Source organism: Miscanthus floridulus, chromosome 10 (assembly GCF_019320115.1).
Source record: "Miscanthus floridulus cultivar M001 chromosome 10, ASM1932011v1, whole genome shotgun sequence".
In the NCBI taxonomy this organism is placed as follows: Eukaryota; Viridiplantae; Streptophyta; class Magnoliopsida; order Poales; family Poaceae; genus Miscanthus; species Miscanthus floridulus.
The window spans coordinates 134,592,300-134,611,040 of record NC_089589.1 but is presented as its reverse complement, the minus strand read 5'-3'; the positions used below and the strand labels follow the sequence as shown (position 1 = coordinate 134,611,040).

The 18,741-nt window shown below is 48.5% G+C and overlaps 1 pseudogene; it reads left to right on the top strand.

The window, feature by feature from the left end:
- The first annotated feature begins 1,275 nt into the window (after positions 1-1,275).
- LOC136489727 (pumilio homolog 3-like) lies at positions 1,276-15,321 on the top strand (annotated as a pseudogene).
- Positions 15,322-18,741: the final 3,420 nt, after the last annotated feature.

The following is an 18,741-nucleotide window of genomic DNA, read 5'->3' as shown; positions in this document are numbered from 1 at the left end:
AACCGAACCGAACTAACCGAAGCCGAACTTCGTCGGTACCGATTTTTTGGAAGAACCGATCGGTACCGACTTTCCTGGGAACCGAAGAACCGAGGAACCAAAAATTCGGTTCGGTTCGGTTCGGTAGTACCGAACGCCCAGGCTGAGCCTCCACTAGTAACTGATCTGTCACGCATGGTGTGCTTGTTACTTGCACATTTCTCTCTTTTGATGATGAAATCCAAGCCACAACTACCAGATTATGTCATATAGTGCTACTGCTTTAATTACTATTATTGTTTTCCATAGTACAAAGAGTAAAGTTCATGGCTGTTCCTCGAATCCATACCCTTTTGGATGAATACGAGACCCAAACAAAGTTGAAGGACTGAAATTACATACTTTCTGAGTTCGAGGACTGGGATGACACACACTTATAAGTTCGATGACCGGCCATGAACTTTACTCTACCTTTATTAACCAGTAGTAGCAGGCTAGCAGCAGAATAAATCAGCAGTACCCAGGAAAGCTAGAGCCTATTCTATTCTAGCTATTCACTTCTTAAATTCCGATCTAGCAGGTTTTTTCTTAGTCTCGAACAGATCGAGAGGTGAGTCATCTTCAAATCATGTTAATCCATATATTCGATGTGTGCGTATTTATATGTATATCCTCTTATTTGCGATTTATCATTGGCACTTTCTGTCAAGAATTTCAGCTCTGTTTCCTGTTCTGAGAGGTCTGTGCTCCTTCTGTATAAATATAGAGCGCACTGTGTTCCGGTTCTTCTTTTTGTCCAGAATTTCAGATCTGTTTCCTGTTCTGAGAGGTTTGTGCTCCTTCTGTATAAATAAAGAGCGCGCTGGTACTATTGTTTCGATTTCTCTGTTCTAGATCTACTATGTAGGTGGTAGTACAGGTAGTTACAATCTCAGCATGACCCACGATTGATAATATATACTTGTCCTCCTAGCTATATATTTTTTGTATTAACTAATCAGATCGCGTGTTCTTTATAAATTGTAACTAATCAGGTGCTCTCTCTCTCTCTCTCTCTGCAACTGTTAGTTTCATGCCAACATATATACATCTGTTTTCCATCCTTGGTTGTATATATGCTCCTACCCTGTCTGCAGTATGTGCGTTTATTAAACAGATATGCATGATTTTCTTCTTATTATAGTGAAGTGATCCATGGATCCATGCCAAGGAAGTTCATCAAGGAGGAGCACCACTGGTGCTGGACGTGATAACAGGCACAAGGAGGTTATGCACGAGCAATCAGCTGTAGGCGCAATGGCGGAAGCTCCTTCCTACTGCCTGTTTCCGGAGGAGACAGGCCGTAACAGTGGCAGCCTCCAGCTCCATGAGTTATTCTCTGCGGATGGCCAGCAGCCAAAGCCGCTGGAGGTATATCCTTCTTCATTTTTAATTAATTCCTTTCCTTTGTGTGTATATATCCCTACTGCTGTAATGCTACTAGCTATTATATTTATTGTCATCTTTGATTTGATTTAATTCTTTGCCAGATCTATTAGATATATACTCCATATGTACTTTGATTTCATTTATGTCCTGCTAGCGCTAGCTGTTACTTATTAATTACTTTCCCTGCTGATTGTATATATTGTCATCTACGTTCCTACTTCTTGATTATCTGCTAATGTATTAATGCCATGATACAAAATTTTCTGCTAGACAGCCTTATTGAGTAACGTTTTCTGTTTTGATCAAATTGAAATTGGTTCTTTTCTTTTTCTCTGTTCCTGACAGCCGGTAAGTTGGCACACCTCTGTGCGATTACTCTAGCGTGCTTGCCTGATATCTCTTGGTCATTTTTTTTGAGATAAAGGCAAGAGCAAGAAGGGTAGCCAGTAACCAAACGCGGTGTCAACACAGGACACGCGAAGGGCTGACCCACCCACGAGACGCGAAGTGAACAAAACTGCCATGAGTCATAGTTGCCGAGCGTGGTTGCAAAGCAGCCAGTAGCTCCAACTTCCCATGGCAGACCCCAGACGAACCTAATGAACATAGACAGGCGGCTCGAAGCGAGAGACCACAACAGGTCATCGTTGTCAAGCTCAAACCAAAGAGTAGCTCCGACTTCCTATCTTGATCCTCTGCCCAGCCCTCGTCGTTTGCCAGACCTTTGAAGCATCCCGGTCGATGAAGAAGGGGTGGCTCGCCTCGTGTCATCGTTGCCAAGCCACATCCCCTGACGCAGCAGCTCTGACTTCATGCATCAAGTCCCCCCTCCACACGTAAAATGGGCACTGAGAAGCGAAGAGCATCATCCAAAGGCGATCGTGGCCAAGACGAATTCCAAAAGTGACGCCTTCAGGAAGGGCATGACGGCGAGAACGCCAACGTAGCTCGTCCAAGATGGACCAGGCTTTCACACAAGGAAGATAGTGCTAGGGGAACACGACGCCCTGAACAGGGAGAGCGTGCCCACGGGCGTCACCGTCACTAAGGCATTCGCCCAAAGGATCCCCAACACAAATGTATGGCCAAGACCCCAGACCCTAGCCTACTGTCACCGTCGTCGTCGCTTCCCTACTATCCCACAGAAACCCATCTAAAGGGGCATCGACGAAGACCCCAGACCCTAGCCTATGTCACCTACCATCCCCTTTGACCAGGCAACACAAAATCAGGCTTACCCTACCGCACGCGTCACACTGCCATACACCGAAGCCGTTGCCGGCCGTTGTCGCTGGCTCTAGCACCAGTAGCTAACGTTGCCAGAGCCACCACCAGTCATCGTCGGGTGTGCGTGCCACCACCACCATGCGAGCCACCCTAGCCCAAGGGGCACCAGATCTAGCCAGTAGGGTAGAGCACCCAGTGGCCCAAGCTAGTACCACCGCCTCCACCATGGCCACCAGCACCGGTGCCCCCCCACCCTAGGGCGTCGGATCTAGCTGCCAGGGCTCTAGATTCGGTTGCCCAGACCCTTCAGCAGCCTAGGCCGGTGCCGCCGATGCTTCTTTACGAGGAGGAAGGAGATGGCGGAGGGGAATAATAAGGAGATCCCGACACCATCACCACTTTGCACCTGGGCGGGCTTTGGCCAGCGCTGCTGGAGCCATGACCAGGCGGCCCCGCTGAGCCCCATATGGCTTGAGCAAGGTCATGCCCAGCCAGCCCACCACAGCCTGTGCCGCTAGGCCGCCAAAATACAAGGAGAGGCCCCACTGCTGCCATCCCAGCTAGTCGCATGGCCCTGCTGGCGGCCTGCTCTGGAGTTGACAAGACGTGAGAGGGCCAGTTAGAGTTAGGCCTCTTGAGTCGCCTGTGTGTGGGTGCCGACACATCTCTTGGTCATTCAATTTATGTCGTATATGTTGCTTCAAGAAAATTATAAAGAAAAGCTTAATGCATGACCGTGTATGTTAACCGCAGCATGATGACATACATTGAGTCGTTGATCGTAGGAGAAGATGAAGAGGAGCCACTAAGTCAAGTGTTTGACAGCTGCTCCCCTCTTCCCCACCCCACCCCAAAGACCGTGCGGAAGGGAACTAAGGTTGGGGGCACCATGATGGCGAGGTCAGGTGGGGGTAGGGTTAAGGAGGTAGGGAGTGGATGATAGGGCAATATGGCGATGTGGTGGTAACCAGTGTCCAGAAAAGGGTGGCACAACTATAATCTCTATTTCCATAGGGTGCTAAGGTAGTTGAACAGACCACCTCTAAAAGATGCATGGTCTATGTAAACGAGGACTTTGTAGAGTTGTTGTAGTCCTCCTTATCCAAAAAGCTATTTCCATAGATGGGTGATTAAGTCACCTACATGTGGAACTCCCTTCCAAAAAAAGCAGCAACGGCGACGTCACTACACATCCACACGCACCAGTCCAATTGCATTCTTCGGACGATTGTTTCTTCCACTAGCTGAACAAGATGCAATACGCCTTTGCGTGCTTCTTCTCTGTGCTTCATGACAAGGCCGTGATTAGCAACATGTTGGAGAACTCGAGCACCTCACGAAGCTTCTCCTCGTTCTATAGGAAGAAATGAATCTGGCATGATTAACAACACATGCAAAACAAATAGATTTTCCATTCATGATAAATCAAGATCGATAGATCTTACATGGAAGATGGAGTCTTCCTTGCCAACGTGGAGAGGAGGGAACTAACAAAGGCATCACCAATGCCAGTGGTGGTGTCGACCTAGCTTGTACCTGGACACTCTACCCCTGAAGTCCTAGAACGAATGTGAGCACCACAAGAGAGATAATGTCAGCTAGAAATTCCTTTTGTTGTTCACTATCATGCGATGTCTACATAAGCCTCCATCTTCATCAGCTACCATCCCTCATTCTCATGATGCCTTTGTTAATACATTGATGGAGGCAGTCACAACTACCTCTATTAATATATTAACATAGGTGGGCGCCTTAGTACAACCGTCTCTATTAATATACTAACGGAGATGTGAATTACGATGTCCGTCTCTATTAATCTCATTAACAAAGGTGGTTGCCTTAAGCCGACTGCTTCTGAAAAGGCTGATGAACTATGACACTTTTGCTGGAGGCGGTTTCCTTGCCCTCCTCAGTAAAGCCAAAATGGTCGCCTCCAAAAACTATTGCAATAGTAGTGTAGTGAGTTGGTACTATAATGAGGAAGTCAAATGAATGATGGCCGCAAATGGTGGTGGAAGCTTCAGACGAGGACCAGGGAGGTGGTGATTGAGGTGACCCTCTGAGACAACCATTGGAAGACGACCATTTGGTTGTCCCGATTAATGTACCAAATATCTTATACACTATGCACACTCATACCACTCATTGTTCATGATTATTCCCACCTGACATCTGTTGTTGCTGTATGCAAGGCCTACCCTACCAAAAGGGAAACATCAAGACACACACCAATTGCAAAAATAGAGGTAGAGACCGTTCATTATGTCATCCATGCTACCATAGCCGGAGTAAAAAGATACAAAGCAGAGTACTATAGGCTAGCTGAACTATTCTACGTGGCCCAAGACCTAAACCCCTATATTCAACACATTACCATAATATAGATATTCATTGAATACAAGATGAACTACTCCCTCAGTCTACAAAAGAATGCAACTCTCACTTTTCAAGCAATCGAACTATTTAAAGTTTGACCACAGCTATATAAAAATGTACCAACATTTATGCTAGCAAATAAATACCATTAAATTACTTCTGAAATATCTTTTCATAGTAAACCTAGTTGGAGACATAAATGTTTATACTATTCACTACAAACTTGATTAAAGTTAAGCTAGTTTGGCTGGCACATATCCCATAATTGTATTCTTTTATGGACGGAGGGAGTATTTGATAATACCTTGGGTTTAACTCATGCTATCTCAAAAACACTAAACATTTCACCAATCAAGAATACCCTAGAAAAATACATAGGTGTATGTTTGGAACCTTTACTCAGCTTGCCTGGCAAATCAAGATTACCTTATAGTTGCATAGCAAAGCAAAGCATGCTTTAGTGTGTACTTATTTGGTTTCCTCGCCGATGCTTTTGCTCCTCCTCCAACGCCCTACCAAGTGACTCATATGGTAGTACCTCCATGCTGGCAGAGGTTTTCTCAATTCTAGAAGTAAGGACCACAACTTAGTTGTTGATCACTAGATTGCGTTAGGAGGAGCACAATCCAATCCTCCACCCAATGTCTACTTTAATGAACCACATCATATTCTTTATCGTTCTCACTTGTGTAAAGTAAAATTTTATGAGCACACCTTCCATTGGTAATCGTAGTGCCAAGCTTGTAGAAAATAGAGGCCACTGTCTGGTTTGTTTGGTGGTCGATAACTCAACTAGCATCACAGGATGTAGACTATCTTGAGGAGCCAAAAGAGTTCATTTTTGGCATCACTAGTATTTTGTCAATCCCACCCAGAGAAGCTTAACCATAGCATCTTGGACCATCATTCAAGACACAAGTACTACAATCCTAGTTATGAAGCTCACCATGCTAACTTGATCCAACAAGGGGACCAGTGGAACTAGTGCACGATGATTTTTTGTGTTGTCGAACTCATTGTGGCCATCCACCTTTGACTCATAGACTTGGTAATTGCACCAAAGATTACCTGCATACAAGTGCTTGCTTCGCTGGTCCTAGTGGACAAAGAAATCCTTGTTGAGATAAGCAAATTGCCTAGCAAAGCAAGCTTTTTGCTCGCTCCAAACACGTGACAAATTTGGAAAATAATAGCAAGTAAAGGATTACAAGGTGGCATTTGACCAAATCAAATGTTGACTAGGATGTATGATAGAGGGTCATGCCTATGCTAGTGAAAGCTATTTGGTGGGCTTTTCATAATTAAAGCATACATCACACATTAAAGATGTCATAGGGTTTGGTTAAAACCGAGAAGACATACATTGGTCCTACAATCACTTTAGGCTTGTACATTTATGTGCTCATTTGGAGGTGGTTGACTATTCTGATTCCTACTAGGATAAAGGATTCTTCCCAAAATATATGGCAACCTTGGTTGAATGGGCACATCACTAGAGGTCAACATTGTAGGGCACTGAGGATGTTTATCTGAAAGAAGAGATGGGATTTTGATTGATGTATGCCATTTGGCTCATTATCCAAAATTTTCTAATGTCCCTTGGACCATCAACGTAATGATTCTACAATATCTGGCCCAGTTAGTTTCAAAGGCAAATTTGGTTTTGGGTTTACATTGCTTTAGTATATGGTAGGCCCAACTAGAAGAAACTTTAGCCCAAGCTGATCATTGTCAATAAGCTCGGCCTGCTACGATGCACCATCATAACTAGGGTTATGCTATATAAAGTTTCCCATTTCCCATTCCTAAATCACACCTCCCCCCAATCCCGCCGCCATAACACACATACTCCCGGAGTATTCCTTGTTGCCCTGCTAGCACCTCCCCAACCAGATCTATAGCGTGGACTATCTTTACATTCTTTTATTTTTCTTAACAACATGGCACCTTTAAGGCCACCAGAAGGTAAATCACTATATGTTACACCACCTTCTCAAAGTTGGGGCCTTGGAAGATGAGGATTTTTAAATCACTATAAGAGTGTTCACCTGTGATTTTTTCTTGTTGGTAACAAATAGTTTTCCTAAGACCCTGTTGGTGATCAAAGATCTAAGATTGAGGCCTGGTGTATCTCAAAATATACCTTTGTGATCTTATATCTGAGTTTGATGTACCCCTATAGTTTTCGTAGCCATGGGGATTCTATATCTAACCAAGTAGTAGATGAGGCAATCGAATCACATAAGCAAGAGCGGTTTATGATTTGGGTTCACTATAACACTTAATGTTTTCCTACCATGTGTATCTTGGATCTGACAAATGAGAGGATGTGGTAACTGTCCTACTAGCCACATCGATCTATTTTTTTTTGCGGGAACTGGCCACATCGATCGAAGATGTATAGATCCTATGGACCATAGAAGTCTCCTTGCTCTGATTATTTTAGATCTAATCCATCCTGATGGCGTGGGGGTTGAGCGGTGGGGACAGCGGGGTTATCTATTTGCGCAATCCAATGTGGATTCATCACAAGTCATTCTTCTAAGGTTGCCTAATAGGTGACCTTCGTTGTCTATATGGAGTGTTTACATGCAGGTATTTACTCTAAAAACGCTTTGTGCTTACAAACAGTGATATTGTCCCTTGAAAAAATACTTTTTTGGAAAATAGGTTATCCTACCTATTTTTTTGCTTTTCGAGATTTATTTCTATTATGGTAATAAGAGGCTGGGATTTATTCTTTTTTATTATGGGAACTGTTCATCTACTATAGGAGATTTTTCTTTTTCTTTGATTCTATACTGGATATGAATCATTATGTGGTGTGCATGGTTACATTCATGGTAACACATAGCAAGTATGCACGCTAGAACTTGTTCTCGCCATCAAGATTCAGTTTCTCACTATATCTGGTACTGAGCATCTGAACCAATGTTGTTAATTTCCTCGTCAGGTTGATTCAAAGGCGATCACAACACTGCAACCGTGTCTCCATATACAGGCCAGGAGGCAACTACCAACATTGTTTCCTGGAGGCATCCATTCCTCTTCTTCACAAGGAATGTGTGCGCAGGATAACAATGTGAAGCGAACTACTGAAAACCCTGTGGCTATTGCTGCTCCTGCTTCTGTCTTTGGTGGTAAGAATTTAGGTGCCCCAGGGAATGTTGAGGAAGACCATGAAGAAGCTACACCGTTGAGCGAGGATGCCATGAATATATATGAACATTTGATTGGGGTCCATGCAGCATATTTTCGTGCTTGCAATGTCCCTTACATGACCACTTCTAGGAGCCTCCCCCAGCTGGTTGTCCAGGAGCAGAACACCCACCGTGCTTATGATGCGCAGGTGTCAAATCATGGGGACAATCTAGTGGAGGCAGATACCAGTACTACGGTTGTTCAACAACAAAGAGTTCCTTATGCTGGCTCCTCTCATGTCCAGCAGCATTATGGAGCTAGTAGATTGAACAATACGATCCCTTCTATTCACCAGGAGCAAATGGTGGCTCCGGTGACGAACCCTTCCTTGAGGCTCATGCACATCAAGGGCCAAGTAGCAGCTTCCTGGTGTGCATAAATATTTAATTAGTTTCAGCCTTCCAATATTGCACTATATAAGATTTACCTTCAATTCCTAGCTTTAATCAACTTTTGCATGCAGTGTTGGCCCACAGGATCACCGGCTCAGGCGAGTGAACCACTCGTCGGTCTTGCCGAGCACCCGCTAGTGTTGCCGAGCACCCACTAGCCGTGTCGACCACGAAAAAGCGTTGTCCGTCCTACACACTATGGCTGGAGCTAGAAGAAGAATGGAGAACAGAGCAAGCACGCACAATACAAGACACCAGCATTGACCGAAGTCCTATCTGTGAGATGGCAAATCTGAATTCTGTTTACTGAGTTGTCGTGTATGTCTATTTATATAACTCTATCTATCTAATCCTAGTACAACCCACATGCTGTAACAGTAACTAGATAACACTGACAGAGCTGACTCTGCGCCGGCCACTACATGTTCCTATAGTGCTGCAGGTGAGCCGTGCGGCGGCTGCACCTGCAGCGGCTATATTATCATAGTAGGGGCCTTTTCGGCACCGCCTTCCCTTGCTGTGTTCACACAAGGTAACAGTAGATTAGCTAACAATCTTCCTCTAATCCTACTGCTAACCCTTGTACCCCCTCCATGCCGATCATCTCCTTCAGCTCCGTGAGTCGAAGTCATCAGAGCGGCTTGGTGAGGACGTCCGCGAGTTGCCGACCAGTTTCGACGAACTCGATGACGATCTGCCCACCATCGACATAGTCCCTGAGGAAGTGGAACTTCACATCGATGTGTTTACTCCGGTCGTGCAGAACCAGATTCTTTCGCGAGGGTGATGGCGGGCTGGTTGTCCACCATCAGTGCTGGTGGGTGAGCTTCCACGCCGGTCAGCTCGTCCAGCAGCTGGCGTAGCCACACAACTTGGCATGCCGCTGTGGCCGCCGCTACGTACTCTGCCTCGCACGTAGATAGCGCCACCACCTTTTGTTTCAGCGACAGCCATGAAATTGGGGCCGACCCGAGGAAGATGAGCACACCAGAGGTGCTCCGTCGTCCATCGATGTCCCCTACCATGTCTGCATCGCTGAACACAGTGAGCTACAGCCTACTTCCGCTGGTCTTTGGGAAGAGGATCCCATGATTCACTGTCCCCTTGACGTAGCGCAGTAGCCACTTCACCGCAGCCCAGTGATCCTCTCTGGGATCCTCCATGAAGCGACTGACGTAGCCCACGGCGAACGCAATGTCCGGCCTCGTGTGGACTAGGTAGCGCAAGCCGCCGACGATGCTCCGGTAGAGTGTTGCATCTACCTTCGCCACGGTACTAGCCTTCGTCAGTTTCAGCCGCTCCTCCATTGGAGTCAGGCATGGCTTGCACTCCACCATGCCGCTCCTCTCCCTTGACGGCGAACCCTAGAGGTTGCCTGACGAAGACCATTTCCGCCAGCTCGTCATTGAGGAAGGCCGATTTAACGTCCAAATGATGGACGCGCCAGTCCTTTGCTGCTGCCAAGGCTAGTAGCAAACGAACCGACTCCATGCGCGCTACTGGTGCAAAGACCTCCTCGAAGTCGATGCCCTCATGCTGAACAAAGCCTTGGACGATGAGGCGCGCCTTGTGCTTGACAATGGCACTGAGCTCGTACCTTTTGACCTTGTACACCCACATTAGGCTGATCGGACGACATCCTAGAGGTAGATCGACGAGCTGCCAAGTCTTGTTTTCCTCAATCGCCTTCATCTCCTCCAGCATCGCCCGTCGCCAATTTCCATCGCGCTCGGCTAGCGTGAACGTGGGTGGTTCCTCTGCACTGACGAGTAGCAGCTCTGTGTCATTGAGAAGCCAACCCGCCAGTGCTGAGGGACCTGTGCCGCCGATGATGTCGTCCAGCCTGCGGAACCGCACATCCTCACCTTCGTAGTAGGCGTCCACGAACTCAATGATGTCACTTGGAGGTGAGGCGAACTCGATCGGCATCGATGGAGTTCCCTGTTCCGCCAGAGTGCCCGGCATAGCACCTGAAGTGCTCGGCACTGCTTCTGGATAGCTTGTCATAACTCCTGCAGTGTTCGGCCACACTGTAGGAGTGCCCAGCCTCAGTCTTGGAGTGGTTGGCACCACTGCAAGACGTCTTGGCTCCGCCACGGGAGTGCTCGGCACCCATCCTGAAGTGGTCGCCACCACTGCAGAACCTCCCAGCACCACTCCTGGCGTGCTCGGCATCCCTCCAGAAGTGCATGACACTCCTCCCGGAGTGCTCGGCATCCCTCCCGAAGTGCTCGACACTGCCCCAGGAGTGCTCGACTCTACCGCCAGAGTGCTCGGCCCCCTCCCAGAGTGCTCGGCACCTATTCCCCAGCATCTCCACCTCCGTGGATGACCAAGTGCTCGACGACGAAGGTGTTGGTGAAGCCGCCAGGTTCCCCCATGCTCGGACTGCTCCAGTCCCAAGCCGCCTTCTCGTCGAACACGACGTCGCGCGAGACAAGCACTTTGTCTCTACGTGGGTCGTAGAGCCGGTACGCCTTGGTACCCTCCGCGTAGCCCAGGAACACCATCGGTGTGCTCTAGTCCTCCAGCTTGGTGAGGTTCGGCTTCATCTTCCTGACGTTGCCGATGCAACCAAATGTTCGGAGGAATGACATGTTCGGCTTGCACCCATACCAAGCTTCGAATGGCGTCTTGCCCGTCAGGGCCTTGGTCGAAGCGTGGTTGAGGATGAACGCCACCATGGTCACCGCCTCTCCCTAGAACCTCGCCGTCATGCCTTTGGCCTTCATCATGGATCGAGCCATGCCGACCACCATCTGGTTCCGTTGCTCCACCACGCCATTCTGTTGTGGCGAGTATGGCGCGGTGTGGTGTTGCCCCACACCCTGATCCACGCAGTACGCAGCAAACTCCACCGAAGTCACCATGATCAGTCCTCAGCACGTGGAGCTTCTTGCCGCTCTCGGCCTCCGTGCGCGTCTTGAACTTCTTGATCGCCGCCGCCGCTTCGTCCTTGCTCGTCAGGAGCTGTAGCCACATGTAGCGATTGCAATCGTCCACCAGTAGGAGGAAGTACCACCGACCACCGCATGTAGCAGGCGTGATCAGCCCACAGAGGTCGCCGTGGACGAGCTCAAGAGCTTCCTTCACGCGATACTTGGCCGCCTTTGGGAAAGGTAGCCTCCTTTGCTTCCCGGCCAAGCAACTGTCACACAGCTCGCCTCGGTGCTTGATGTGGGGTAGCCCTTGGACCATCTTCTCCAGCTGACCAAGCACATCAAAGCTGAGATGTCCGAACTAGGCATGCCACATCCACGATTCCTTGGAGTGCCTTGCAGCCAGGCACACCGGCTGCTCTACCTTCAGGTCGAGCAGGTACAACCGATTCAGGAACCTCTTCACCTTGGCAAGAAGTCGCTGCTCCCGGTCCCTGATCCTAAGGACGCCGTCCTTGATTAGTACCTCGCTACCGTGCTCATCCAGCTGACCAATGCTGATGATGCTGGAACGCAGCTGCGGGACGTAGTATACATCCGTTAGCGCACGGTGCTCCCCGTTCTGGCACCTGAGATGATGGTGCCGCGCCCTTGGATAGCCACCCTTGAGCCGTCACCAAACTTCACCGTACCAGTAACATCGCTGTCGAGCTCGGAGAAGGATTCCTTGGAGCCCGTCATGTGGTTGCTGGCACCAGAGTCCAGATACCACCGCTGCTCCTGGTCGGCGCCCACACGCCCGAGGTGAACTTGGGCGCACGGTTCGTCGAGGTTGACGGTCTTCAGGGCCTTCCCAGGTCCTTCCACCATCGTCGCCTCTTCCTTCTCCTCGGCCTCGACGTCGTGCATTGCACAGAACGTCGCCATTAGGATAGTGGCCTCATCCTCATCATCGGCTTGCGCCAGGTGAGCCTGAGCCTTCTTTTCCTGCTTGCGGTTTGGGCACTCCCGTGCCAATGGCCCATCTTCCCGCAACACCGACAGACGTTGGGGTCGATTTGCTTCTTCTCCGAAGAAGCCCTGCCGTGGTGCTTGCCCTTGCCACCGCGACTGGAGGAGGCTGCCTTCCTGGAGTTCCTCCGAGCAGCCCACTCCTCTTCCGCCAGCAGGAGTTTCCCGCTGTCCTTCGTTACTGTCGCCTGCTCCAGGCGCTCGTCCACCACCCGCAGACGTCCTGTCACATCCTCAATGGTGAGGGTGGACAAGTTCAGCATCGTCTCTATGGAGAGAGCGATCTGGATGTACTTTGCCGGTATGGAGTGGAGGTACTTGGAGACCTCCTCCTCTTCGTCGATGGTGACGCCGTGGCTCTTTAGCTTGCTGATGAGCCTCTGCAGGCGGAGGGAGAAGTCATCCACAGTTTCACCATCCTTGAACTTGAGGATAGCGTACTCCTGCTTTAGAAGCTGGGCCGTCACCTTCTTTGCGTGGTCGGAACCGACGCGCATCGCCGCAATAGCCTTCCACGCCTCCTTAGCCGAGTTCTTCGTCCCCAACGGCTCCCTGTACTCCACCGGTACAGCAGCGAGGATAGCCTCCAATGCTGACATGTCATCCTTCTCATTGTCGGTGCCCTTGTCAACATCATTCCAGAGTCGTCAGGCTCTGAGCTTGACCTTTATGGTCACCGACCACTCTCCATAGTTGGTGCGAGTCAGCGTCGGCCAATTGGTGCCACTGATCTCCCGCACCATGCGAACAACGACCTCCTCTCGTGGCTGGGCAGCCACAGCAGTTTCACTGCTGTCGTCCATCTCTGAACCGCCCGTCATCGCCATTGGTTAGACTGGCGACAGCGTTTGTACAGCTCTGATACCACTTGTTGGCCCACAGGATCACCGGCTTAGGCGAGTGAACCACTCGCCGGTCTTACCGAGCACCCGCTAGTGTTGTCGAGCACCCACTAGCCGTGCCGACCACGAAAAAGCATTGTCCGTCCCACACACTATGGCTGGAGCTAGAAAAAGAAGGGAGAACAGAGCAAGCACGCACAATACAAGACACCAGCGTTGGCCGAAGCCCTGTCTGTGAGATGACAAATCTGAACTCTGTTTACTGAGTTGCCGTATATGTCTATTTATACAACTCTATCTATCTAGTCCTAGTACAGCCCACATGCTGTAACAGTAACTAGATAACACTGACAGGACAGACTCTACGCCGGCCACTGCATGTTCCTATAGTGCTGCTGGTGAGCCGTGCTGCGCCTGCACCTGCAACGGCTACAGTATCACAGCAGGGGGCCTTTTCGGCGCCGCCTTCCCTTGTGTGTTCACACAAGGTAACTGGGAGCTGCTTTGTACAGCAGGCGATCGAGGTGGCAACTCCGCAACAGATCGTTATGGTTTATGAGGAAATCATGCCTTGTGTCCGTACGGTTGGTGTTGATGTGTTTGGAAATCATGCCGTCCAGAAGGTTTAAGTTTCTCCAACTTGATGCAATATATTATGTATGCTGGCATTGTTTCTTTTTTACTAAAATTTATGAAGCACATGCACAAGGACATAAGTTGAGCATGAACTCCTGTAGAAATTAAATTTCTCACTCAATATCTTTGTTTCACCTTCAGATTCTAGAGCATGGACTACAGTCCAGCAAACGTGAGCTCATCAGTCGTCTGATTGGCCATGTGCTTCCCCTTAGCCGTGATATGTATGGTTGCCGAGTCATCCAGAAGGTGAGCTAGCCAATATTATATAATTTCAGAAATGATTTTTACTATATAGCCTTGTATATGTAACATATGGAGTATTTCTGTAACTTGTAAGGCTGCACTCATGTTTTTTATGACCTCTGCTTGTTGTCTTTGTTTCAGGCTTTGGATTTAGGGGAGCACAATCAGAAGATCGTGATAGCGAAAGAGCTTAAAACCAAAGTGCTCAAATGTGTTCGCGACCAGTTCGCCAGCCATGTGATTCAGAAATGTGCAGAGTGCTTGCCACCGAAGCATATCCAATTTATGTTCCGAAGCTTATGCGGAAAGGCCAAGGCACTATCCATCCATCCCTATGGAAGCCGTGTGATTCAGGTATGGTTGCTCATCGATCATTTGTGTTTTCAGTGTTGTGTGTGCCATCATGCATCTAATTCAACTCACCTTATCATCATCTGATCTGATTCAGTTCTTTTCCCCATCTGCTTGCTGTTCCCAGAAAGTGCTGGCCCATTGTGACAACGCTGAGGTGTACCACACGCTGACAGCAGAGATTATCGAGTTTGCTAACAAGCTGTCATCAGACGCATTCGGAAACTACGTGGTGCAGCACCTGCTGGAGCATGGAGGCCAGGCGCAGCGATCCATGATAGTGAGGAAATTTGACAGGCGCGTGGTGAGCATGTGTTATCACAAGTTCGCGTCCAATGTGTTGGAGAAGTGCCTTGTGTTTGGGAGCCAGGAGGACCGGCAGCTCATCATAAATGAGATCCTCGGCGCCGCCGGCAGCCAGCACGTCGACCATCTCGTGGTTGGTTACCTGTGGCAGATTTTCCTACTTGTTACTATACAGGAAATACAGAGAATATGATTCAGAAAATATGTGTGTGTGTGCAGGACATGATGATCAGTCGATACGCAAACTTTGTCATCCAGAAGATGGTGGTGACGGCCGAGGAACAGCAGGTGGGTCTGCTGTTGGACGTGGCCAGGAACAATCCAGACAACCTGAAGAGATACCCACATGGCAGGCACGTCATCGCCGCCATGGAGAAGTTCCTCAGTGCAAAGGGTATGGTGGTATATACATGCCTTCTAATGTCCCCTGTTGCTGAATGCTGGTGATAAGGTTCCTGCCTCTTCACCAGCAACAAGCAACACTGACCTGTCTTCGCTTCTTCTAATGTTGATTTTGTTGGTTCACTTGCAGAGGGGAGGCCCGTGCTTCTGGTGAACAATGAATGAGCAGGACGAGAAGACTGAAGAGAAGATGGACAACACCTTCCTGCCCAGCCAGCCTTCTGCATGCGCCCATGGCCTCTTAATCTTTACTGTATACTCCATGTGTTTCAAATTGTAGTTTGTTTTAGCTTTGTCTAAGTCAAACTTCTCTAATAGTCTAACTACGCCCAGCACCAGCAGAATAGCAGATGATGAATGAAAATAAATCATCTGATTTTCGAGCATTGTGCTGTTGCCTTCTGTTCTGCTAACAAAAGAACTCTGTTTATGCTCCTATTTTCCAGCACCTAGCCAGATGAACATGAACTGCAGTCACTGTACTGCACTGGTTGTTGAAGAAACCTCTGCCATATGACTGTCAGTTCGTGGACTTGTGGTTGCAGGTGCAGGTTCAGGCAGCTCTTCTTCTTTAAAAATGAAAAAAGGTTCAGGCAGCTACAAAAACATTCTTGTGCCATTATTACTAGATAACGATTGGATTGCATCTGACTCACAGCTTGGTTGTAGCTACTCTGTAACGGTTTCTGTAATGTTGATAGTACTACAGTCCTGTACAATAAGATGATACCACATGGATGGATGGATTGCATGTCTGACAGTGACTGAACACTATTTATACACGAAAGGATCTACATCCACACTGGGCCTTGTTTAAATCTAGGACTAGGTATCACATCGGGTGTTACATGGGGTTGTAGCATGGGGTGTTCGGATACTAATAAAAAACAAATTACAGAATTCGTCAGTAAACCGCGAGACGAATTTATTAAGCCTAATTAATCCATCATTATCACATTATTTTACTGTAGCACCACATTGTCAAATCATGAACTACTTAGGCTTAAAAAATTCATCTAGCAAAGTAGTCGTAATCTGTGCAATTACTTATTTTTTTAGTCTATATTTAATACTCCATGCATGTGTCCAAATATTCGATGGGATATGATGTAAACTTTTGGGGAAGAACTAAACAAGGCCTTATTTGGCCGGACTCAGATGCAGCCTATGGAATCGGTGGTGACCACCGAGTTCACGATCTTGGAGCTGGCTTGCAGCCGGCCCGGCTCGTTACCACGAGCCTGCGCTCCCACAGGTCCCAGGTCCACCGTAGCTACAGCATATAAGGCCTTGGGCCTTTCCAACCCAAAAGACTAGCCTGATAAGTGGGGGTTCTCCCGCCTTATACGTTGTGCTCCCCCACCATCGCTACACGATGTGGGACTAAACCCCAACAAAACGCTCGAGATTTTTTATCGGGTTTAGCTTTTCAGACCACGGGTACCGGCTCTGATACCAATTGTTGGAACCGGTGATGACCACCGAGTTCTCGATCTTGGAGCGGGCTTACAGCCGGCCCGGCTCGTTACCACGAGCCTGCGCTCCCACAGGTCCCAGGTCCACCAGAGCTGACAACATATAAGGCTTTTGGGCCTTACTCAACCCAAAAGACTAGCCTTATAGGTGATGGTTCTTCCACACCATCGCTACACGATGTGGGACTAAACCCCAACAATCTCCCCCTTAGTCACACATCAACAATTATCGCTACACGATGTGGGACTAAACCCCAACAATCTCCCCCTTAGTCACACATCAACAATTGTTGGAACCGGTGGTGACCACCGAGTTCTCGATCTTGGAGCTGGCTTACAGCCGGCCCGGCTCGTTACCACGAGCCTGCGCTCCCACAGGTCACAGGTCCACCGGAGCTACAAAATATAAGGCCTTGGGCCTTACTCAACCCAAAAGACTAGCCTGATAGGTGAGGGTTCTCCCGCCTTATATGTTGTGCTCCCCCACCATCGCTACACGATGTGGGACTAAACCCCAACAACCTACATGGTCGGTGTTTGGATCTAGGGACTAAAGTTTATGAGATGTCACATCGGGTGTCACATCGCATGTTCGATACTAATTATAAAACTAATTATAGAAGCCGTGACTAATTCGCGAGATAAATCTATTAAGCCATCATTAGCACATGGTTACTGTAGCACTACATTGTCAAATCATAGACTAATTAGGTTTAATAGATCCGTCTCGCAAATTAGTCTCAATCCATGCAATTAATTTTATAATTAGTCTGTTTAATATTTCTAATTAGTGTCAAGCATCCGGCGTGACAGGCAAAATTTTAGGAGGGGAAAACCAAATACCTACGCCTTGCATCGGTCCTAGTTATCCTAAGAAAGATGTCTAATTGCCGGCTCTGGGACAAGCTCATTGTGGATCTAGAAACCACGGTCACCCTCTCTTTCTCTGGTGTGTGCACGCGTATGTCAGTAACCTCTACTACTAGAATATACTACCATTACTCGCGAGAGAGCCAAGGCTTCATGGCTTATGGCTTATTGTGTCACACATAAGCAAAGGCTAGCACACAATCGCACACGACTTTAATCGCAGCAAGAACACAGTGAATCGATGAACCCAACCGAGAAGCCGGTTAGGCTGATTTGAAGCCTGTCCTTCGCCCGGTAGACTCTTGAATGCCTCCCAGAAAGACCCCTCAGGGAGGAGCACATAGAGGCTATCGTAGGATCAGCATGGTCACCTAGAACGTCGCCAAATCTCGTCGAGAGATGTGATGAACAACAAGGTAGAGAGAATGTTAGGGCAAAATGGGGTGTTGGTTTGTTTTTCACGATTGGAAGTTGGAATCGTCAATCGGTCGTGATCCTCTCGTTTATATAAAGGGGGTACGGTGATCCTATCCCAGTAGTAAACAAGTCTAAATCGTAATTGTTGGGACACGGTTACGAGTTGCGGAGGCTTCAAGGATCGCAGTGGCGCTAAGAACTAACGATTAACCATGTTCTGTGAGCATTGTGCAGGAAAAGAAGGACCGAACCTCCGCCTGGTCGGACGCCCTGAGCGAAGGTACGGAAGCTACGGCGAAGGCGCCCGGATGCAGCCGAAGGTGAAGGTTCAGGCGACACCCGCGGAGGCTACATGAGTTGGCGCAAAGGTACGGGTGTGGGGGTATTAACCCCTATACCCTTACGGCTAGGCTTGGGCCGGCCCGGACCAGGAGGTCTGGCCCAACAGGAGATGACGCGCGGCCTGTTCGATCTGCTCGAAGTCCCGCGCAAGGAATCAAGACGGACTTGGAGATCAAGCGAGATCCTGGTCGGTTAGAATAGGAATCCTTATCTGGCCACCTATGGCAATTGTAACTGGCTAGGATTAGTTTCCAAATCTGTAACCCTGCCCTCCAGACTATATAAGGCGGGCAGGGGACCCCTCTAAAAAACATCTCTCATTGACATACAGCAATACAATCAGACGCAGGACGTAGGTATT